Genomic DNA, 24613 nt, shown 5'->3' with positions numbered 1-24613 from the left:
AAATTAGTCATCAGTTCCTCCGCTATTAGCAGGAACAAAGTAATATCCCATCCCTGTCTGTCACGATTCTACTGTTCTTCTGTTGGTAGTACTTCTCTACAGAAGTTAGACATTAGCCAGCAATGGGTGCTTAAATTAAATGATTTAATTAGTCAATTTATTCATTAGAAGGGCTGTCCACAAACTTTTAAACATTTATCAAATTTACAACACACTGTCGGTAATTAGGGGTAAGGGTTAGGGGGTTTCAATGGGATTAAGCCAGTAACAAAACGCTAACTCGGCTTCTTGTACCTCCCGGCACAACACTCAGATAGCATCAGTCCAGTTGAGCTGGCACAGATACGCTTCCTGTCTCACAGAGACTGAATATTTCTACCAGAACAGCAATAGCAGACATTCCCCTGATCATCATATTCCAATCAGGTCTAATTCGGCCCACTTTCAGTGCTTTTAATTAGCCCCTGTTCTGGATCAGCAGAGCTGTTAGTGCCTGTTCGTATGCTGAACAGGCACAGTGCAGAGATAAAAACGCGCATATTCACTGTAAGGGTGCTGACCTTATATAACGTAAGATATAATCACACATCACAGTGCAAAGAGAGCAAGTTTTACCATTTTCTTGCCATTACAATTGTATTAATGTGTTTTTTAAATGTGCCAAAAACTGAAAAGACGCATACAAATTTACATTTTATATTCCCTCCATCCAAAATGCTACCTATAACTTCAGTGTAAGGAAGCTAAATTGTTATACGAGTTATTATTTAAATTATAAGCATTAAAACTAATACTTAAAAAAATATATATATAAAATAAAAAGGAAAAAAGGAGGAATATACTAAAGCCCTACTAGACCACTCAAAGCGAAAGCAACTTGTTAAGAATCACACCAGCAGAGTGCAGCTTCAGAAAAGCTCAGCAGTGAAGCTGGTGAACGACAAATCAGGAGGAGGTGGGTGATGGATGGCTTTTTGGTCAGATTAGACGATTATGTAAACACACACATTTATACACATACACACGTATGCGCACACACACACACACACACACACACACACATAAGAGCAAAGTAGCAAGAATTAAGGGGACCATCTGAAAACACTGCTTAAAAGGATGGCAGGCCGCACATTGTGGTGATGAGTGTTAAATGCTGAGGGATTTAATAATGCTCTGCGCTGCTGTGCCTACTGTCAGCCTTCCAATTGCAGAACGCCGGGCATTCCGCCCCAGGTTGACAGCTAGCATGAGGATGGTTGAAGATTGATGTGATGGCTGCTGTAGCTTTCAAACCACCCCCACCACCCCACTCTTCCAAAAAACACAAACCACAGATTTAAATCGAGAGCCAGCTCCAGCAACTAGAAAAATTCGTTTTGTTTGGGCATTGATTTCTAGGAATGGCCTGACTCAGGCATTTTTTTTGTCCAATCAGGATACTTAATCTTGTGTCATGTCTATGTTTCAATAAAAATGTTGATATGTCGCACCATGTACAAATGCGATAAAATATAACCGAAACCAAAAGATATATCAGTTGTGCAGCTGCATTATTTACACAGAAAAACATGATGACAGCATTACGGTACTAGGATTGGATTGCATTAAATCAAAACATAAAAACTTGACCTGGACAACCGTATTTATTTCATTAGCTTGACTGGGATGGGCTTTGCTAAAATGTTCATCAATTCTCTGATCTTTCATATTTCAGCAGCAGCGTGCATGAGACGCACATGTCTTTACATGCACAGGAGATGGGGAAATATCCTGTATCTGTGCAAACCTTAGCATGCAGAGAGAGAGAGAGAGAGAGAGAGAGAGAGAGAGAGAGAGAGAGAGAGAGAGATTCACGATCTCTGGCTACGCCCGTCTCAAGACACCCTGACTCGTTTAAACACAGATCCCAATGACAAGTTTGGGCAATAGAAAAGCTGAAGCCAGAGACTGAAGGATGTTCAGGATGGTATTTCACCCTGCAATACTTTAACAGTGATAAACATCCTCAAATCACCTTTTTCAGAACTCTTTCCCCTTTTTCCCCCCAAAGTACTACACTGTCAGTCAGCAGTTGAACAGAAGAAACTGAATAGGGAAAAATACATCAGCCAACGCTGGGTCACAATAAGAGACATGTGGTTTTACAATTGGGTTCAAACAGCCAAATCAACAACAACAAAGCTAAAGACTTGACAAAGCACAGATTTCCCTCTTCAGGAACTCGTGCATACAGTTTCGGCCCCTTCTTTAGCCCCTCAAAACATAGGGTGGCCAGATGTGAGGATCTCACACACACACACACACACACACACTAAAGTACAGTCAAACAAAATCTCCAGACCACCAGATGAAGAACTATGCAATAGAGGTTTATGACCAGGAAAGAGGAAAAAAGTTTAGAGGAACATGAGTAAGGGTTACTTTGATCCATTTTCATTATTAATGTTAGAGGAAAAAAAACACATTTACTTACACATGCCTTCAATAAACTTATTATGATGCTTCACTAAAGGGAATGATTTAAAATCAATCCACAGCCATTACACTCCAAAGAACCATAAGAAACAGGGCTGTACAATATTGGGGAAAACTGATGTTGCAGTATTTAGTTCTGCAGCAATATATGTTTCAACATTAAAAGTACAGCTATTAACACATTTCACATTAGCAGTCAATTAATTATCCAACTAATGTTTATCGTGGATTGGAGTAAACTGCACATACACTATATTTTCTGCAGCCCAAATCTGAATGCTAAAATTATTTTTTGCCTGGTGGTAGAAGGCTTAATGCCACCAACTATGTTCTAAGAGTAATCAGTTATTATTATTTTTATGTTTTTTCAACTTCAGTAAAAATAAAGACAATGTGCAAACAAAAGACACATGGCCTGTCCTGGACCTTGAGGTCTGGTCCGAGCCTGACAGGACGAGCAGCCAGGAACGTGAACGTGTATGTGTGTGTGTGTGTGTGTGTCTACATGGATGCAGGGTGGCAGGAAGCTCCTGCTGGATGAGATTAGGCGGAGGGGCCCATGCCATGTCTCAAGCTCCCCTGCAGCAGCGGAAACCAGATAGCCCTCCTCATAAACGTCAAACTGCGCCTTTTTTGGAGACGTCCGCGACATCAGCGCCTTGAGACCAGTTCACATCTGTGTATCAGAGCTGGGGGTTGGTGATGAGTGTGTGTGCACTCCTTTACACTTTCTACACCCATCTCAAACCACAAACAAAACAGCAAGCACTACAGGCTGAGCAGCCACTTAAGGCTCAAGAAGTGGAAAGAAGAGCAGTTGCCAGCTACAAAGAACTGGACAACTTGAGCAGCTCTAACTGTAATTTTAACACTGGAAAGGCAACAGTTTTCTTGACCTTCACCTGGTACAGCATGTCCACCTCCATAGGGTGTAATAATAGCAAAGAGAATCAAGTAAACAAATGATTTTCAGCATGATGCATTTAATAAAATAAAAGCGTACAACATTATTTATGCAAGTAGATTATAAACACATATCTGAATCTGGCATTTATTAGATCTCCTCTCCAGCATTCTATATTGCAGAGCTCTAATGCTACCAAACTGGCCAACCTAAAATTCCAAATTAACAATAAGGAGTTGAAAAAGCACCCCGAATCCGAATCCACTAACTACCAACAGCTTTAGCCTGTGGTGATGCTTTTTACTGATAGAGTAAATGACTGTATCCAGGCTGTTGCTTCGTTTTTCCTCTAAAATATATCCGCTATATTTTACTCAATAACTGTGAGCAATCGGTGTGGTGTTTACACTGTGCACTCCTCCCTGACTGAAGAAAGAGAGCATCAGAGTGAAAGCAGGAGAACTGAGTGGTGTGGTTTATTTGTCCAATTCCAGTCTGTAGGGGAGATCTCCAAGTCCTTACCTCACTCCAGCCTCTCTGGCTGCCAGCCAGGCCACCTAACACACTGACCTGAAGAGTGTGTGAGTGAACGTATATGGAAGGGGGAGGGGAGGAATAAAGAAAAAGTGGGGGATAAGAGTGTGAATGAATGAAAAACTCGCAAAAAAAGAGAGAGAAATTGAGAAAGAAAGTCAATAAAGAGGAGCAGAGTGACAGTTCATGTTGATGTGCTACGACTGCTCTTGTGCTTTGTTCTGTCTTGCTGTCTTATCCTGCTGACATCTCTCTCAAAGTGTGTGAGTGTGTGTGTGTGCATGTGCGCCCAAGTGTGTGTGAGTAAGTGGGAGCATGCCAAACATAGCAGAGCGTGTGCATGCAAACCTCCTCAAGGTGATGTCATCAGAGGGAACGTGACCATACATGAGTCAGGCTGGCTGCCTGGGTTCCACTCACATACACAAACATACACATACACATATATATATATATATATATATATATATATATATATATATATGTATATATATATATATATATATATATATATATATATATATATATATATATATATATATATATATATACACACACATATATACACACACATATATACACACACATATATACACACACACACATATATATATATATATATATATATATATATATATATATTAGGGCTGGGGCGACGCGTCGACATAATCGACGTCATCGATTACAAAAATACATCGATTTGCATAACGTGCGTCGGCGCGTCGTAAACATGGCGGCGCCTGTGGAGAGCATTAGAGGTTAGATCGGGCCCAAAAATTCCAACTGGCTGTTTTCGGGCTGTTTTAATGAGCGAAATATGATCAGAATTATGTTAATTAACACGGTAACATAGAAGCATAGAACTATTATTTAATTAAAATGATTTTTAAGAACAACTAAACACAGTTCTGCAAGTCAAACGCGGAGGAGTTCACGTGCGAGAGACACAGAGAGAGAGAGAGAGAGAGAGAGAGAGAGAGAGAGAGAGAGAGAGAGAGAGAGAGAGAGAGAGAGAGAGAGAGAGAGAGAGAGAGAGACAGAGAGAGAGAGAGAGAGAGAGATCTGCTTGTTCTGGTGAGAGCTACTCACAGGTGAAGGTTCTCTTTGATCTCCTCGTGCTCATATTCTAGTCCCATTCATAATTCTGCAGCTCCCTCAGTGCGAGGTGCCACCGCAAGGTGCCGCCGCGTTTGTGCCGAATCCGACTCTCTGCTGAATCCGCTTCGCGGACAGAATCGGCACAACACCCCCGCTGTAGAACTGCGGTAGTGAAAACAGCGCTTATAAATAAATTAGTTTAGTTTCACTTTCAGTTTTCGTTATTTTTTTTAAATAAAAATATAATTAAAAAACAGACGCCTACATCTCGGACTATTTTCTGGAGCCCGGGTCGGATTTACGGGCGGGCCTCGGGTCATGTCGGGTTCGGGCAGAGAATCTAAGCTCTAGAGAGCTTGGACTCCGGAGAGCAATCTCCAGCTACAAAAAAACGCCAGCGGGCATCTAAAGTTTGGGAGCATTTCACGCAAAAGGGCAACAATGTGGTCCTCTGCCATACGTGCAAAAGGAGCACTTGAAGCGCAAACATCCAGGAGCACTATGTCAACAGGGTCACACAGTAAGTTACCGTTTACATCAGGGTCTCCGCGGGTGTCCTTAAAAAGACTTAAGGCTGTCTACCAAAGGTTTTAAACCTGCCACAGGCAGAAATTATACATTTTTGGTTTATATTTGTGCATGGCATTTCGCAGTTTCCGGAAACAGTAGCATTATTCATAAGTTCAGGTGTTTAGCTAAGCTAGCTGCCTTAAGTTATTTTAGCTAGCGCCGTCGGCGCTGCGGTGTCACACCGTTTTCTGTCACCGTCGGAATTTTGTGACCAGTGCTCACGGTTATGAGCGTTCATTGGCAAAACGGAAGCTTTCTATACCTACACCTTACCCTCAGCCCTAAACTGAACCGTTTTGGCCAGTCGGGGTAAACATTAGAAACGAACACGTTTCGAATCGGCCAGTGCACCGGTCTGCTGAGAACTACTTGCCAGTGGTCACAAAATCTAGCGGTCACAGAAAACAACACACGGTTGTGGTGTATGGGAGCTTATCCATTTTTAGCGTTATAGATCTAAACAACGTGCTGTACATGTAAGTGATTATAAGTGTGGGGTGTGGTTTAGTAGGCTTGTGTTGTTGTTGTTGTTGTTGTTGTTATTATATATAAATATAGTAATTTATCGTTTGCTTTAAAACGTAAAATAATTATTTAAATATGTTTCTCAATGAATAGATTAGTCGACTAATCGAAAAAAATAATCGTTAGAATAATCGTTTAAAAAATAATCGTTAGGGACAGCCCTAATATATATATATATATAAATAATATAAGAATGATTTTATACAAAAGCAGGACATGTCAAGTCAATAATAAGGCAAGTGTGTATTGTATATGTATGCATACATTTACCCATATCGCTTCTTAACCACAAATACAGTATTTTCTTGCTTTTTTGCCCCACATTCCCTAAGGTTCATTTATGGCATCTGTGTGGGTTTATGTAACAAAAACTGCTTCAGCTCTCTTTTGTGATGTAATTTTCCTTGACAAACTTCTAGTCCCTTACAGTAACATCAGGTTGTTGTTATTGTGCACTTAAAGATATTCTAATGTATATGGATTTAATTTTAGAAAGAGATATTACCCATCCCTGATAAAAAAATAAAAAAAAACTCCTAGCAAAGAGACAAAAAACGCTGTAAAATTGCAGACAAATATCTTCACCAATAACAATAAACATGGCCTAAAGTCCCAAGACTACATGATCCATGTTCCAACAGGCAGCCTGTGCTGCTCATCACTGTTATCCCCAGCAGCCCTGCTAAAAGACTCCTAATAACTTCAGCTCAAATAGGTGTGGCTAAACTGCTGTAGGCTGAACAAACAGATGTGTGTAAATATGTTGATATTCAGGACAACAAAAACAGGGAGCTAAAAATGGACCACGGACACACAGACACACACACCTGAGACTCTGAAGCCAAACTCTCAAAAAGGAGATGAGCTCTGCAATCGATGACCCACCACTGCGGTGCAGCATTCTGAACTAAACCACCAAGACGAGAACACCACAGGAATGCAGAAGCGAAACAATAAAAAGTAAATGCAGAAGGGGTAGAGGGAGAGAAAGCGTGAGAGAAAGAAAGAGAGAGAGAGAGAGAACAGGAGATAAAGAGCAAATGAGAGAGAAAAGAGAATGAGAGATTAATATGCCGGAATTTAAATTGGGTTCTTTTAAATTCAAAGCGAGGTGCTAAAGCTAATGAGAGGTTGTTTCACAAAAATCTCCTCTCAGATCAACACATTACCAGCGTTAACTTTCTTCATTTTATTTGTGTCCCACATTAAAATTACTCAGTGTTTTTTTTTTTTATCCACTTTAATGTTATTAACCCTTGTGTTATCCCTGAGTTAGCAACATTCTCTAAACAGAGAGCAGGCAGTCTGCTTTAAAGTAGAACTTACATGTAAAAATGACTTTGGGTGTAGTAGCCACAGGCTATGCGGACATATATGTACATATATATATATGTCGGTCATTATCAGTACGATGATGGTGGCGCATGGAGCTGAAAGCTAGCGACATGGGATGTAAACAGTGGTTTTCAATAAGCTTTTTGCACACTTTTTTTAAGTTATTAATGCCTTGTTTTAAATGTCAGGGCTCTCCGGATTCTAGCAAGGAGATGTGGAGCTACTTTGAGGCCGGATAACAAAATTACTGGATCTCAGAAAGCAGTAGAAGAGCGATGGTGGGCTAATTTAACAAAGATAAGTAAGTACTTTTTACCATGTTTTGCTACACCCAAAGTCAACTTTACTCCAGAGTTCTCCTTTAACATTCACCCTAGGATCAGGCAAGCCTGAGCAGACCAGTACCCAGAAGCAGCTTTCACAGCTAACCAAACTAACATAACTGTAGGACACAAACACACACACACACACACACACACACACACACACACACACACACACACACACACACACACACACACACACACACACACACACACACACACACACACACACACACACACACACACACACACACACACACAAACACACAGACACAGACACACACACACACACACACACACACACACAGAAAGAATGCATAGACGTTCAAGAAATGTAAAACTACAAAGACACAGGATGCAGAATGTCAGGGGAAAAAGGCTCCATAGGGTGATCTTGTCTGATTAAATGGGGGGTATTCAAAAGACCTTATCTTGGCAGTGACATTCTGGACTGGCATTTAACTTGCACCCTGATTAAGGTAGCCTCCTACTGAGCAAGATGATGAAAAGATTCTGTCTGAAGCAGATGAGGAGGATTGGGCTTTAAATTCAGCTTCTTGCCAGAAGTTAATAACTAGAGCGTGCAAGGCAGGGGGTGTCCTATACATACACTATGTGTTGCTGACTCTAGTGAGCCAAGAAGTTTGTGGATTGCTTAGAAAATCATTTAATCTTTTTTACTGCATTGCAACTTTAAACAAAACTGAACAGACTGAGATTACCTTAATGCAAAGATTAGACCTAATGGTACACCCTGTAGGGAAGGTGCAGGGGTGAAAGTTCACAGGTGTGTGCCTTCAGTACATTCCTCTTAGTACAGTGGTCTGATTTATGGAATTAATCTTACAAAGCCAGTCACCAACAGAGAAAGCTCTTATCCAGCCATTTACGGCTTAAACAATACGGTTACCTTCAGGGTCATTCACCAGGTGCAGTAAAGTAAGTCAAGCTTTTGGAAGAACACAAACAGCTACTGGTCCAAAAAAAAACAAAGCAGAGGCATCAATAATTGACTGTTAAAAGATGCCCTTCAGGCTAACACAACACCCAGTACTCCAACAAAAGACAACACATTATTAAAATAGCAAGTCCAGTTAATTAAGTTGCATTTGAACCTATAAAATATAAAAAACATGATTATTGCTCTTCAAAAAATATAACCTGCCCGGCTATAACCTTAAAACCAATGAAAAAAAGTTTATAACATTGATTTTCAAAGAATGGGATCTACATATTAGACAGCAACTGAGCAATCAGCAATCACAACAATTTTGATGTTGGTATGTGGCAGGCCAGAATACAACCAAAACAAACTATGACTGTTTAAACCTGGCTATTTCATGTGACATTTCTTTGGCTTGTATCCTGATAAGATTTCCAGACTGAAATTTGAAATTTACACATTCCGTTGTCAAACATGCCTAGGAAAGAAGGATGTGTTCACACTGCTATGACGTATGGCGTAAATGAATCTCAAACCAGTTCCTGAAGCAGTTTGAACGACTGGTCCAGATCCTTATATCCGATTCACTGACCAGGTGTAAATGGGATCTATAAACAAGCATCTAGGGGTGAATCAAATTTGATTTTCTCCCTAATATCTAATATGACCAAACAGCAATCAATGAGGACATGTGTGCCAGATTGGAAACATATTGAGGTAAAAACCTAAACAGTGTTATGGTTAGTCAGTGTAAGTGTAGGCATACATGAATAACCTACCAGACACAAACCAAGAAGTACAAAAGTACAAAAAAGTGCAGATCAATTCTGTTCACTGAAGGTAGTAGGTCATATGTATAAAATAAATAAAAATGATAAACAAATCATCATGCTAATTATAGAGAGGAAAATGGAAAAATCAATTCCATTTATAGTTCCACAAAGGAAGGCAATTAAATAATAATTGCTTTCTATATGAATAAATCAACCTTAGCAAACAACAGCTATACCACACATGAAACTAATTGTGCTGTTGATTTATTATCTGTGCAGCTGGAATGAGGAGGACGACAAAAGTAAGCTGGTGTGACAACTCCGGTGGAGTGCATTTTCTCTCAAAGCTGCAGGGATGACTAGCTTACTGCTCGGAGGAGCTCAGAGGACCTCTCCTCTGGGACGCAGCAGTGGGAGTCTCCGCACGTCAGTTTACGGGAAACTCAACTAATATTTCGACAAGTGAGGCAGAGCCTGAGCATAAGCATCGGTGCGCAGTGTAATATGAACAGGCATGTAGGTGCCACATGCTTAAGCATGTGAACACATATTTACAGATCAGTGTAGCTTAGAAGCTTAACGAAATACAGTGCTATCAACCTGTATGTTGAAGCCTTTAAAAAAGACATGCACGTCCATACAGCACCCATATGCATACATACATACATACATCAAAGATCTTTTTGAGGGCCTTGGAAATAAATTATGCTGAGAGATGATGTGTAAATTCACTGAGTTTCAAAGCAGTGCTGTCAAAATCACAGTCTGATCAGGTCACAAGAGCAAAGCAATGGTGGAAAATGGATGTAAACCACTAACAAAATGTCCTACAAAAGATCTGCACATGAGCACTCCCAGTCTTCAGAAATATGACAAATGGCAGATGTGACAAAACACGGGCAGACATCTCTTGCACTCGATAATGTCCGTATTCATGAGCCTACCAAGCAAACGATTAACAAGCATGACTTTCATGAACAGTTTCCATGGAGAAAAGCAGCTCTTCCAAAATATAGCTGATTGTCACAAGCTAGCTAGATGCTCTGGATGTTCCGGAGTACAGAGAACTCCTTTAACTGTGAGTATTGTTCAATACATAGACCAATTCAATGTTTTGTCTCCCACAAATCTTTAAAAGCCATTGAGCTGCTTTTTAACAGAAGCACTTCACTTAAGATGAGCTTCTAAAAGAAATCCAGTGTGTTCAACGTTCTCAAAGACTCTACAACAAGAATAAATGCAGGAAGAAACATAATATGCTACATCAGGCTAGATTTACAGGATGATTAAATCTGACTCATTTGCCCCTACTCTGATCTACAATAGAACTTTTTCTACAGTAATACCAAGTAATAGCTACTAATACAGACAAAACTGGGTGTCTCCACAACCTTTTTTCACTCAGAAATTTAAGCAGACTTAATGCTGTAGAATGAGGCTGAACACTTGATCAAAAGTGAATCAATACATTTATTCAGATGCTTTAACTTTTTGAATTTTGTTTATATATTTGTGAAACATGTGTTAATACACTGATATGCCAAACATCATTGGATAACAGCAAGTAAAAGTATGCCCATGAAGTGTAATCTTGGATGGATTATGGATGGCCAAATCTGTGTAAGTTGTGAGGTGTTATCTTTTGAGTGAGGCTGAACACTGGCCAGCATGCTCATGGAAGTGCAATGTTCAAGTAATACGTCTATGGTTGGGATGCAGGCATGTAGCATTCCTTGATCTGTAGTTTTACGTGTGTACCAGAAATGAGCCATACAAAAACAATACCACCCACAGTGGACAGTGCAGTGGTACTGATCGTGGCCAGTAGCACCTGGCTTGACTTGTCTACGCAAAACAGATAATGAGCAACAATAACAGAAAAATCACATTTTCATTCAATGCAGAAGACCCTATTGCAGAATTGATTTATTTTTTTTACAAGATATAACATTATTGTGGATGGTTTTAGGTCATATTTGTCCAGAACTACCATAGAAGAACTAAAGAATGTAAAAGAAATGTGACTTGAGCTCATTTTAAAAGTTCACTACCAGCTTTTGGTAAAAGTTATATTTTGAAAACATCACTGCAGGCCAGTTTCCTGACCCCAATTATTATGGAAATATCATTATGTAATATTACAAGGACCATTTAAGTGACGCACTCAAATAATATAATAACTATACAGTTGTATAGTCCGTCAATGACCTTGACTGCTTCAACCATATGTTCAATGAAGTTATGGTAATGTTTATCAAGTGAGGCACAAAGATCAGATTCTATCAAGAATCATGAACTCCAGATAACTGCACTGGGTTGACAAAACTGTCACAACTGCAGTAATCATGTTTGATAGAGCACCACACAAACACACACACACCGAGCAGCACAACAGCTGGCTCAAGCTCCAGGGTATTTTACAGAGGTACACTCTCGCGCCAGCATACAGCCATTCAGAAGGAGCGCTTACAATCCTGCAGAATCAAAGGCATCTGTAATCAAGCACACATTTCTCTGAGGTCATGGCTCCACACTGAATTCCACTCTTAGCAGCGCTGCAATGCTACAGTGCCCATTACACAGGGCCTTGAATGAAGCCAGCCAGCCAAAGCACACATTGTGAGTGCTACAATGGCGCAGCCGGCTAGCTAAAAGGCACATGAACGCGAGTGCTAAAAATATGCTACCGTGCTTCAGGTGACATAACTCTCCCAAACACTGTGAAAAAGGCAATAAAAGAGAAACCTTCTATTGCTTGTTAAGTGGCACCCTTCCTTAGTAGTGTGGCTATTGCCAGCTTCCTTTCATTATAACACTGCAGCTCTTAGAGTGGTACTCCTGTGCTTCTCAGCCTAATCTCCATCTGTTTCATCAGTGCTGAACCATCGATTACTAGCGAGCTACATATCAGCTTCTATTATTAGACACTAGGGTTTGATTTAACAGGTTATAGAAGAGACTGGAAAACCGGTGGAATACAGCCAGAACATCATTAGCTTAATATTGAGGAGTATTTTAACTCAGTGCTGTCACAACATATCTGACAATCGAGGCATGGGCACCACAAGACCTCTGAAGGGCAACCTATGGTGATGGAGATGAGGCCTTCATCAGAATCAGTCAGCAGTTTATTGGTATTCCTTTCTTGGTGCACATATGAGCAGATCAGAAACACCCAACCAGATCTGCTGAAGTTTTGAAGATGCACTAGTCTAACCATTATACAGTTTGTCTCTTGATAAAGGAGCTCAGATTCTTATGTTTATCCATTTATTTTCTCGGACTCCATCAATGTTTCTCACTTCTCCCGTCAGTGGCACTAATCTAATGACTGATCTGTCTACATTTACGACAATTTTTCTAGAACAGAACTTTAGTCTAGTCCTCAGTTAGAACTGACATTTTTTCACTGAAAGAAAAATATAGTCTACAGCTAGCTTTAATCCCCTCTTGGAAAAACAGCCCCCAAAGTTTCTGTACATTTCAAAAACATACTGCTAAGGATTCCTCATAAGGGTTAACCCCCTCATTCCACATTTCCCACAACGTTATCCATCACTTTTATGCTCCTGTGTGTAAATGTCCCTCAGGGCCTCAATCTTCACCTGTAAGCCCGTAAACATGGGAGGCCTGTGACCTGCTGCTCTGACTCCAGCTTAACTCTCCATTCCTCAAGATCTGCTAAATCTAAACATCAACCACTTGTTCTAATCCTTTAAGCACAGTTGTTTTACTGCATGTCCTCAGCGAAAACGTTTCCCCATATTCAAAAAAAGGAACAGGTAAGGTAAAAGGAATCAAGCAGAAGGTACAGTCTGTTTATCTGCTCAGTTCTCAGCACACAGTGTAAAGCTTTCACCACAACATTTAAAAACACACCTCACAGTTGGTCAGCCTCAAGAAACCAGGTCATACTTTTACTTGATTACTGCTTAACAAAAAAAAAAAAAAAAACACTTTGAACTGTGAATATTTTTGACATGATTATTTTTTTTAATAGACCAAAAGTAACGAGTGAAAGAATATGCAGCATGTGTTAATATCTTAACATTATGTTTGCACTGTGCACTAAAGATGTAAAAAAAAAACAAAAAAAAAAGACCACTATCCGGATACCCCGCTCAACTGGACACAGCAGAACAAGCTAAGTCTCTGAGCCCCATAGTTCACAAACTCTCTCAGCAAGTGTTCAGAGTTTGACAGCCCTTTAAATGTGGATTCCAAAAAAGTACAAAAGTAGATTTTATCTCGAGAGACAATGCAGAACATTACAGACACCCTGCATGATGATGCACTACCAAGTTTGGCTGGAAAGGTTAAAGTTGTTCTAGCCCAGCCCATCTGCAGTTTTAAGTGCCCAACAAATCATGCTCTAACACACACACACACACACACAAAAAAAAACTAAACCCTCTATTAAAACAAGCAATCAAAGCACAGCACATTGGCCTAGAGCAGCCATTTAGCTCAAACTTACAGAGCACCTGTTAATTGGGCCGAGTTAATGGCAGATCACATTTTTTTTTATCACAAGCAAACCACCCCAGAGTTTGTTTGAGATCAACTTGAGACGGCCCATTCTCAAGGGTCTTGGTGCCTTTGTTTTGGTCCACATCCAAATGCGATTACTGTGTTCACACCTGCACAAACAAAATCACAACCAGGGTGAATGCAAACTCAACAAGTCTCAATTAAGCAGAGTAAAACGTCCAGGTGTGGAAAAAACGTCATTTATTTAGGCATAACTATCCTCCCCATTATACTGACAGCAGCTAGATTCTTGTTGACAGTGGTTTTCATGAAACATGATACACAAGAGACCCTTGAAAGAGCGAAGCTGTATATTGGTTGTACAGTTAATAATTTAATATTTCAACACATACTGAAAACCCACACAGCCTTAGTGGGTAGTTTGTACCTTTTGTAAATCAATCACTTGTAATATAGATGTTTTCGAATCTACACAGTGTTTCCCTATGAGTCCAGTGATCCTCCAATGTTTTTGAAAAACGAGCCACAAAAACATAGTGCTTCAAAACTGATTAGGTTATGACGTACAATATGAAATCTGATATGGTACATGAGACGCTTTAGAAGGAAGAATATCAGTTTAAAAATCAAAAGAAAACAGAAAAGAAACAAAAAAGAAAATCCAATGTTCCTCTAAAGATAGCGTTTCTGAGAAGTGTTGCCTGAAAGGGGGAGACGGGGGAATGCGTCAGCAGCAGAAAGATGAGGAAGCAATCTGCTTACATTAATTTTCTTTCTGCATTTTCATGCAAAGATGAAACTAGATCTAATTCAGGACAGTCATCAAAATTTTCAATTGGTGAAAACTATTGCACCTTTACAGTGCATCTGAAAAATAATTAAAGAAAATTTGCTTAGAACCATCTTGATAAACATTTAGAAGCTGGAGGAGAATGATTTTAAATTAAATGTGTCCTAAACTGGTCAAACCAGAGCAGGCAGAATGCAGCTCAGAAGTGAGGATACCATAATGACCAAACCATAATGACGCATGTCGTTTTACAGACTAGCTTAAGGCCAAGAGGTAAACATCTGAAGCAGCACTGTAATGACCACACGAAACGTGGCTCTTGCCTGTTATTAACACAAACCGCAGCAGGTTACAATACAAATTCAGTGTGTTTTTCTGCAGGCAGGCCCTTTCCAGGCCTCACTTCAAACTTGGGTCAAGACGAAACCATGTAATCATCACAAGAATACAAGTGCCAGGACCATTATGTCAGAAGCAGACTGCTTATAAAAAAGGTACAATGATGTGTCTGTCGCCTATCAGACCTTGTCTGTGTTCACTCCTGTAGTGAGCTTTGACTGGTTATATTATCTACCTGCCACAGAAAAAAACTGATTTTGCTGCTTTAAGCAAAAGATTTTGAATTATACTATTTGGAACGTCTGCAACAGATATGCCAAAACGTGTCATTGCCAGTAAGACAGAACAACTTAATGGTAACAACAGTCATCCATTTTCCCCCAGGCCTATTAAAAAGCCACAGCATTGAGACACCCCAATTGAAAATGTTCTGTGCTACAGCACTGAAAGATTTATTAAGAAAAAGAAAAGTATACAACATTAAGCTGTATAATTAAGTCTCAACTGCAGGTACCAAGTTAGAATGCTCTGCGAATAAAAACCTACGCACATATCCCTGGACTTTAATACTCAGTGTAGCACAGAGCTTGTAAGATCACTTACTGGGGAGTCACCTTTCTAACTGATGACCTGGCTGGTGTAATTGTGGCTTTCATGAACTCCAGTGGAGGGGGCAGTTTGAGCCACTGTCTAAGCCACAATCACCTCCACCTCAGGCCATCTAGTAGCTCTGGTAGTAAAGCACCGGTAGAGAAATCTCCATCAAGATGCCTCATACAGCCTGTAGTGTTGTTTTAATAAACAAATAAAAGTATAAAGTAGCATATTATGTTTTGATACAAAACCTCTCAATCTATCAAGAATTAATAGGAATATTAGTAAAATTCTTGCTCATTTTCATTTGTTTCAAACGCAGAAGGTGAAGACAGAAATATCCCACATTTTCCTAGCCAATCAACAACTTAAAGATACCACTACTGTTTGGTACAATTCCATGTGTCACTTCACCCCCTTAACAATATGACAAAATATCCAAGTAAATTTATAACATGACATATTTGGAGTCAAAGACATCATTTTACACTGCGACAACTAGACCATGTCCAACACCCACAGAATGGCTTGTTTGGCAAAGTACAGGCTTCATGTTGTTGAGTGGTAACCTGTAAGTTTCAACACCATCAATCAGTGGAAAGAGCACACAGCCTGACATGTCATTTGCAAGTCAATCAATTCACCTAGGTTACAGGTTGTCAGGGAGACAGGAGAAACAATTATAAAACAATGATTTGTTGGCTACGCACATTTCACATTTCCGCCCAAGCACTGTTTTGACCCTAAACAATGCAAAACAACGAAACAAATCAATGCACTCTGTGCTGCCGAAGCTCACACCTTGCCTGCATGAGAATCTTTGCATGTCTTACAAGAGCAAGGAGAAGGGGAAAAAGATGCATGCAAATTAGCCTCAGCTTGATGGGAAATAGATACTCCATTTAAACCTCATCTTCAGAGGGACCAGCGTGGAAATCTGTGCCTCTAGTCTGTGCATTACAAACATACTTCAACAAATAAACACAACCGCTGTAGGCCATATTTTGGGAGACTATACAAAAAAAACATCAAGAATTTTATTTAAGAACTAGTCAGAACTGTTTCTTTTTCACTAAACTAGAGTGTGTATCAACACACAAAATAATTATTTATAATTGTTCACGTCTGCAACCGCACTTCAAAAACGGTGTAAACACGGTCGCATAAATAATCAAACAGATTACAGTCAGATAACAGATAAACAAAGCTATCAAGCAGTGTGGAGATAATGCCTGCAGTGCTTCGCCTACCTAACACCCACTTCAGACCAGCTTCTGCTTGCCTACTGGGTGGGTGATGTCCAGAACAATTATGTAACACCTTTAACATGACCAACCCCCACTAGCTTCACCAAACACTCAAAGGGCATAACTGCCGTATGTTCCTAGCTTAAACAAGGACCTGATGCAAAGTTATGGTCTCCAGCACTGGAAGCAGTAAGCAGCTTAGCTGGTGACAAACAGCTGGTTGGGGTGCAGATTGCGACAGGAAAAAGGGCAGCAGGGGACTAGATCAATGCAAACTGGCCAACCTGAGTGTCAAATGCCAAATCATAGCAGGGCATCAGGGTTATGATTGTACACAGAGCCCAGTGATGAGATTTCACATACATTAACTCTTGAACAAAGCTGTTTCATGTATAATTTATCACTCCCCGCATTTCTTATTGTGTAATTCAGTTTATTCAATTTGTAGTCCGTCTTCTTTTACATTTGTGATTAAACTACTGCATCATGCAACTTCCAGAATGTCTCAGAACATATTTTTGTCCCAATGATGTGTAATGCAAATCAGCTGTCAATGGTTGCCAGTGTCCCTCTGGATGGTCCAATCATTAAAACCTAGCTTTTCAAAGTGTGCTTAAAACATTTTGAAATATCAAACCTAAAGATCTGCAAAACGCTTGCCTTCCCAGATTTAGAGATTAGGTGGCCCACTGCTTGTCCTGCCCAGTGTCTCTAAACTAAAAACAACACAGCCTTTGTCCCAGGATTTATCACGATAAACAATTTTATGCATCAATGTGCCTTGTCATTTTTACAATACAGACTGGGCTGTTAGAGGTGTACAGTTCTTCTCGTTACTGAGCTTTTTTTTTTTATCGCTAGCTCCATTACCAAAAACAGCTAAATAGTCAAAATTAATAGTCAAACTTTGGTTCTTTTTACCACCAGAAAAATTAGCTAAATCAGGATTACTGTGAATTAATAGACATTTATTACAGGTTTGGGCATAATAATGAAAATTAATTTAGTGGCAGAGTAAACGAAGTAAGCGAAGAGAGAACGAACAGGTTACATACAGCTTCACTGCAAAATCTGAAAAATACAACTAAATTCACTACTCCCACAATGCAATGCGTTGCATTATCGCAACAGGCTAAAAGCAAAGAGCTAGTAAAATCTCTTCATAGTAGCTTACATCATCTAAATGTCCTTTGTATACCCGTAATGGATGGAAACTGAACTTATTATGCACTTTTATTCTATGCATACTGTCATACAAGCAGCTTTCTAAATTATCAGTATTGCAAATGCCATGTATGTGCCATTAACAAATGAAACAGTTATGAATGTTAAACTGAGCAAATAAACAGTACCAGTCATGCAGTCATGTGCCTCAGTCATTCATGTTTGACCAGAATTATGCAATAACTTTTGCAGTCCATTGCACACTCTACAGCTCTTTATGACAGTCATCTTTCCACAATTCAAGACACACAAAAAGCCAATTAACTCAAATTCAGAAACCTGCACAACAACTATATTAAATTGAAGTTCTTAAGGCCTGAAGTTCAACTCGTACTCAGCTTAGTAGAACTCCTTTATTGGAGAGAGACACAAATAGCAGCCACAGTAATCAGCCATAGCTTACACGCATGAATGAAGACAATGATGTGAGAGAATTGCTCAGGGATTAAAATGTTGGAGTCGGCGAGCGTCGGAACCATACGACACAACATCACTGCAACAAGTTGTCGAACAATCTTGACAATCTGTGACACATGCAGTGGCACAGAGCCAGTGAACGAACTTCAATTAAAGCTAGTGAATTGAGACAGGATAAAAGGATTAAATAACAATTGATAGTATATCACAAACTGGCTATCTCCTGATACCCCCAGACGCATCTTTGGTTCCCCTCAGTGCAGTCACGTGACTGAAAGGAGGAAGGAAAGCATGACAGGGCCACCAGGTTTCACAAGGCCCTTTGGCCTAAAGAGGAAGTGGGCCAACTCGCTGTGGGACACCCACTACCCTCCTTCCCTCCACCCCCACAATTTCCCGCTTTTCCTCGCCAGAGTTTCACCTTTCCTCTTTTCTCTTTCAGTTTCCCAAAAAGTCCCACAAATTTACAGACTGACATCTTTAGTGTTACCAAACCATTCACTGTGGCCTTAGACTTGCTGAGACTTACTCAACTCGTTCAGCCGTCGTCACACACTCCGTGTAGTCAGGAAGAGCAAATGCTAATGCTAATCTATCTTTTACAAATGATGCATTCAGGTATCAGCAGTAGGGTTTCACAATATTAATAACTCTTGCAAGACACAGGCCATCAAGGTTTAAGCCCAGAGCTAGAAAGCACACTCAATGTATATTGCCATCACAGAGACTCCTATCATAATGATGCTATGACCATTACGCAGGCCTAACTGGTAGATATGTAGGCATCAGATACTGTATCAGCAACAGCCAACAATTCCCACATCAGTACATCACTTAGTCACAGAGATTGTTTAAGTCAATTGTAAGCTCAATACAACTATCCATCTATTCCTTAAATAACATAACAGCCATGCTTCCTTAAGGACCACAAGGACACTGTCCCAATGGGAAACATAAATACTGGGTCTCATTTATCTCCAACAGTCTCAGGTGACATTCCTAAGCATTAGTGTCCACTGCCACATATCACTTTGGAGTTGGTATTTGCATTGTAAAATCAACATAATTTAAGCCACATATATTTATTTACACTTGTTAGTCAAATGTGTCCAATAGGGATCAATGTAATTATCTAATATTTTACCTATTTATGTGCAAAAGCCTGTTTTTAAACATACTAAAATTCAGTTTGAAATATCAGTCAAACAACTGTCCTAAATCCTTCCCTAAAACTAAGATTAATGCTAACAACTAACACACTGGGCCAAACCCAAGCCTTTAAAGGCAACACAAACTGTGGACCATCCCTCTCTGAAAGGAAGTTGCACGCTCTTCATTTTGTTTTTCCAAAGGAGCCTCTAAACCGGCATTCCTCAGTGCCCAAGAGGACACACTATCACGGGGATTTCCTTCCTTTCACTCCAAGAGGGACACAACTGGGGTCAGACCACGGCAGGGTGAGGTTGAACTGACCCAATGCTAACTGCTATCAGCATGCATGAAGTGGTGTTTCAAACATAAGAGTACAAATCAGCAGAACAAATGTTGCAGAGGTTCATAATCTGCAGCTGCAGACATCAATGTGGGCTTATCCATTTTTGATATGAGGCAAAAAAAAGGGTCTGTGAAACTTTATCTAACCACTGTCTCAGGAAATGTCTGTGCCGTGAATGAAATAATCAGCCCTGAACACTGACATATCATTACACACACTTCCTTAATTAACCCAGTAGTATGAATAAAGTCCTATTAGAAATAGAAAGTGATACCAATTCTCTTTATGATCAGAATTTAGCAATATGCATTAGAGAATAGTATGCAGGCACACAATCTGAGTAAATACCACAATATGCATAGATAATTTACAACTAAAGCAGAATGACTGAGTTCAATCTCTCTGTTTGACCCTCTTTGGATTAATGTTGTCAGGACTACTCATATACATTTAATTTCCATCCTATATGAGGTTTAAACATCTGTCTAGCTGTAAATAAAATGTACAATAAAACATAAAACAACAGAGTCACTGTAGGACTAAGACTGTCACACTGTTTACTTTGGTATTTGTTTATATAGGCCTAAATACCTTGCCATAAAAGGCCATCTGATTGTTCACTCCGAGGTCTAACCACAATTTAAAGATGAGATACCGAAAAAAAGCAATGGTTCTGTCCAAACACAGTAAACACCAACATTTCATAAAAACATCTCCCTTGTAAAATGTTTACAACTGAAGCACTTGCCATATGACAGGGACCAGAAAGCAGCAGTGCAGTGATAAAAGATTATGCTATTAAAAATAAATGAAGAGGCAACAGGATCCTCCTTACCACCTACAACGACTGCACTACCTCAGAAACAGTTCAATATGCTCCTGTCACACTGCTGAGGGGAGAGAAGCCATCTAGAACTTGCAATAACCACCAAAAGACTGCTGAGGAGAGGAGAAAGAGGGTGTAGCTAGCTAGAGTGGAAAAAGTGCCCTCTAGATACATGTTCTTCTTATTACTAATATTAGGCATAGTTAGCTAGAACACAAAAGTTGTCTCACGGCAAGGTAGGTTACATTATGGATAAAGATACTTCAGAATGGCTCTGCAACATGATGGTCAGACCTACTCATGTGGTCCTCCACTACTAAAGTAAGCTAGCTAACTATACCTATGCATCAAAACACACATAATGTTTCTCATATAATTTAGCTAGTAATGGTGTATACTGTGTACCAGTAGGCCACTTCCAGTGTCCAATTACTGATAACTGTGCTGCTGCTGTTCCTGGGTCATTCATTTCATCTCTATAGCCAGATAGCAAAAGTATGTTGAATCATGGTTCATTTTTACATCTCGAATGCACTGAAACAATGATGATCTACGTCAGAATTGATACACTGATTGGTACACAATGATTTTACATTACATTAATTCAACGTTATGCGTTTTTTTTACATATTTGCTGGTTGTATTACACTTTACTTACACTGCATATGTAAATCTAGCTTGTATTCTACTTCTGTAGCTTGTACTGTGTTCTTATAGTCGCTGCATTTTCCTCCGAATGCGCTGGCTACTCGGCAATGCTACATTAGAAGCATTTTAAAAAGAGGCGGGGGCTGACTTTACACGTGTCGGAGGAGGCATGTGCTTGTCTTTACCCTCCTGGTGTTGGGGTCTCACTAGTGACGGGGGAGTTTTAATAATGAGTGGGTTGAGTAATTGGCCGTGTAAATTGGGGAGAAAATGGGGGGGGGGGAGAAAGGGACATTGACATGATAATAGTAATAATAGTTTTAATAGTTTAATACTTTTGCCTAAAAGCATTGTGAGTGTAGATTCAGAGCCCCAGCCATTTAAAGGCTTTAAATTAACGTTGATTCAACGTCAGAATTTCGACACTCGCCTATACTTACGGGATAATGTTAAATAAAGGTTTTTTCCATCATTAATATTAAAATACGCAAGCTAGAAATGCAACCAAAAAGTAATAACCTAGCTAGCTAATGTTTAATGAACGTTCTTTGCTATCAGGGTAGTTTATTCTTCAGCTCGGCTCTAAACTAGGCGGGGTCGCTGCTCAGACATATGAAGAGCCAGCAGCAGCAGCAGCAGCAGACTCAATGCACTCGAGCCATTTAATAAACCGGTTTAGCGTGCAGGCTAACGCTACAAAACACCAGACAGAGAGACACACTCAAACGTTAGCAGCATCCAAAAAGACGTTTCATTTAGGTTAACTAACTACATTTCGTCGTGTTAGCGAGCCGAAACGCCCAGTTCCCCTACAGCTAAGCTAACATAGCCAGTTAGCTAACTAGCTATCACTCATTCGTGCAACTTTTCCATTTCCGCTATAACTTCCACAGACAGAGCGGTGAATACAGACAGCAGAGAAACGCCATTCCTCACACAGCTGTGTGTTTCTGCGCAGGCTAGACAGCGTTAGATAGATAACTAACCAACCTGGGTTAACGTTTTCACATCAACACAAACCCTAAGCTAACTTCACTGACAAACTAAACCGCCCGCGGTTCGGGCTTTAACAAGAAAACGGCGTCCCAATCATCGGTGATAGTTGAATTGTTTTACTCCGGCTCCGCCATATTCGAGCCGTTTGACCTGCTCCCTCTCTTCCTCTCTCTCTTCCGCAAGCCGTGTGTGTGATGCCGTGCGTCCGTGTATAATCTACCCGGTCTCGGTGCTCTCTCGCACGGCTCCGCGGAAACACACCGGCCGTTAAAAAGCCTCCACACTGGTTCCAGCAGCTCTCAGTTGACCGAATCACCGTTAACTAGCTTAGCTAACCCACGCTATGCTAACTAGTTAAATCGTTCATCAAAACCCGGGGAACAACAGCGAAATCTAGCAAGAGAAGATAAATATATACTCACAGATCCGCTCCGGAGCTCCAACCCGATGTACGCCTCTCTCTTTCCCTTTCTCTCCCTTTCTCCCTCTCTCTATCGCTCTATCTCTCTCTACAGCTTGCTAGCTCCCTCTCTCTCTCTCTCTCTCTCTCTCTCTGTATGGGTGAGGTTTGGAGTTGTCGCGTGACGTCGCAGCCTCGGTTTCAGCATCACGGCTCGAGCTCTGCCCACCGTTCAACAAACACGAAGCGGGAAATGTGCTCCACATCCTCACAGCTCATACAGCATTTAGACATCTGCTGTTCTGGTAAACCATACCTGTCAAGGTTTGGATTTTAAAAATAAGGGAAATGTTCCGCCGCCCGCTTCGAGCCGTCCCACCAGCCCAACCGAGGTTCACTATCACTTACATTTTAAGACAGGTTACAAGTAATCTAAAATAACCACCTGTGAACCACGTACAAACTACCATTAAATTATCAGAATCTGATAAGCCTTCCTTTGTTGACACTGAAATGCTGTGGACAGTCCTACATATGTAATTCATATAATACAGCCTAAATGAAAACGCAAAAGGGAATTGAAGGCCATTTATTTATTTTACTTTTTTAAAATTTATATGCACATTCCTTATCTTATAGTGAAAAAAATATTTTCATTACACCTTTTTTTTAGTTTCTCATGTTCACTTATTTGGTTCTTATTTGTTCCAGACTTTGCATCCTTTAACACTTTCTTAACAGGAATGCCCCTGTACATATTGGTTCTGTACATATTGAGTAAATATATAGAACATATAGAGTAGAGATACATAATTAAGATAAATCATTAGTTTTACACTGCCTGGCCAAAAAAAAAAAAAAAGTGAACACCTGAATTTAACTAAGCAAATGATCTGGGGTTGCTGCAGTTGGTCAGGTCTAGATTCAGCAACAGTATGTGCTGAAAGAATTAGGTCAGCTGACTACCTGAATATATTGAATATAGACCAGGTTATTCCATCAATGGATTTTTTCTTCCCTGATGGCACGAGCATATTCCAAGATGGCAATGCCAGAATATATCAAGCTGGAATTGTGAAAGAGTGGTTCAGGGAGCATGAGATCATTTTCACACATGGATTGTTTACCACAGAGTCCAGACCTTAACCCCATTGAGAATCTTTGGGATGCTCTGGAAAAGGCTTTTGTGCAGCGGCCATACTCTACCATTCTGGCATAACAGTGTATAGCGTAACCTAATCGAATTGTAGATATTTGAGTATACTCAACTTTCACACATTTCAGTGTGCTACATACTCAAAAACTAGTTGCACCTTTGACTGTGGTTACAATGGACACTGTTATCCCACAATGCAGTGTAAAATAGAATATGGAGGAGTTGCTCATGTCTGGAACAAGAAATGAGACAAATAGTAGATAAAGAAGCTAGTGCAGCTAGACCAATGCTGGAGCACCTTTAGTGACATGTTATTAACACTTCATCACTTTCTGTTATTTTAAACAAATTAGTAAATAAATATATTTTGTACTAACCTGGCAACCGCACACTTTAAAGTTTAGTGTATATCTTATAATATTAGTGTGTAGTATGCAATTAGGCTGTAACCCTAGTTGCAGTGGACCGCCATTAGATGGATAGCATGTGTCATACAGATCACACAGCCTA

The 24613-nt window shown here is 40.0% G+C and overlaps 1 protein-coding gene across 1 annotated transcript in view; it reads right to left on the bottom strand.

The window, feature by feature from the left end:
- rap1b (RAP1B, member of RAS oncogene family) overlaps nucleotides 1-23119 on the bottom strand; it is an 80917-nt gene extending 57798 nt beyond the window's left edge. The window contains exon 1 of the mRNA XM_007232291.4: nucleotides 22970-23119. The gene's annotated coding sequence lies outside the window, so the exon portion shown is untranslated. The remainder of the gene's footprint in view (nucleotides 1-22969) is intronic.
- Between the last annotated feature and the right edge of the window lie 1494 nt (nucleotides 23120-24613).

This window comes from Astyanax mexicanus, chromosome 2, assembly GCF_023375975.1.
Source record: "Astyanax mexicanus isolate ESR-SI-001 chromosome 2, AstMex3_surface, whole genome shotgun sequence".
NCBI classification, from domain to species: Eukaryota; Metazoa; Chordata; class Actinopteri; order Characiformes; family Acestrorhamphidae; genus Astyanax; species Astyanax mexicanus.
This window is presented reverse-complemented; position numbering and strand designations above follow the sequence as displayed.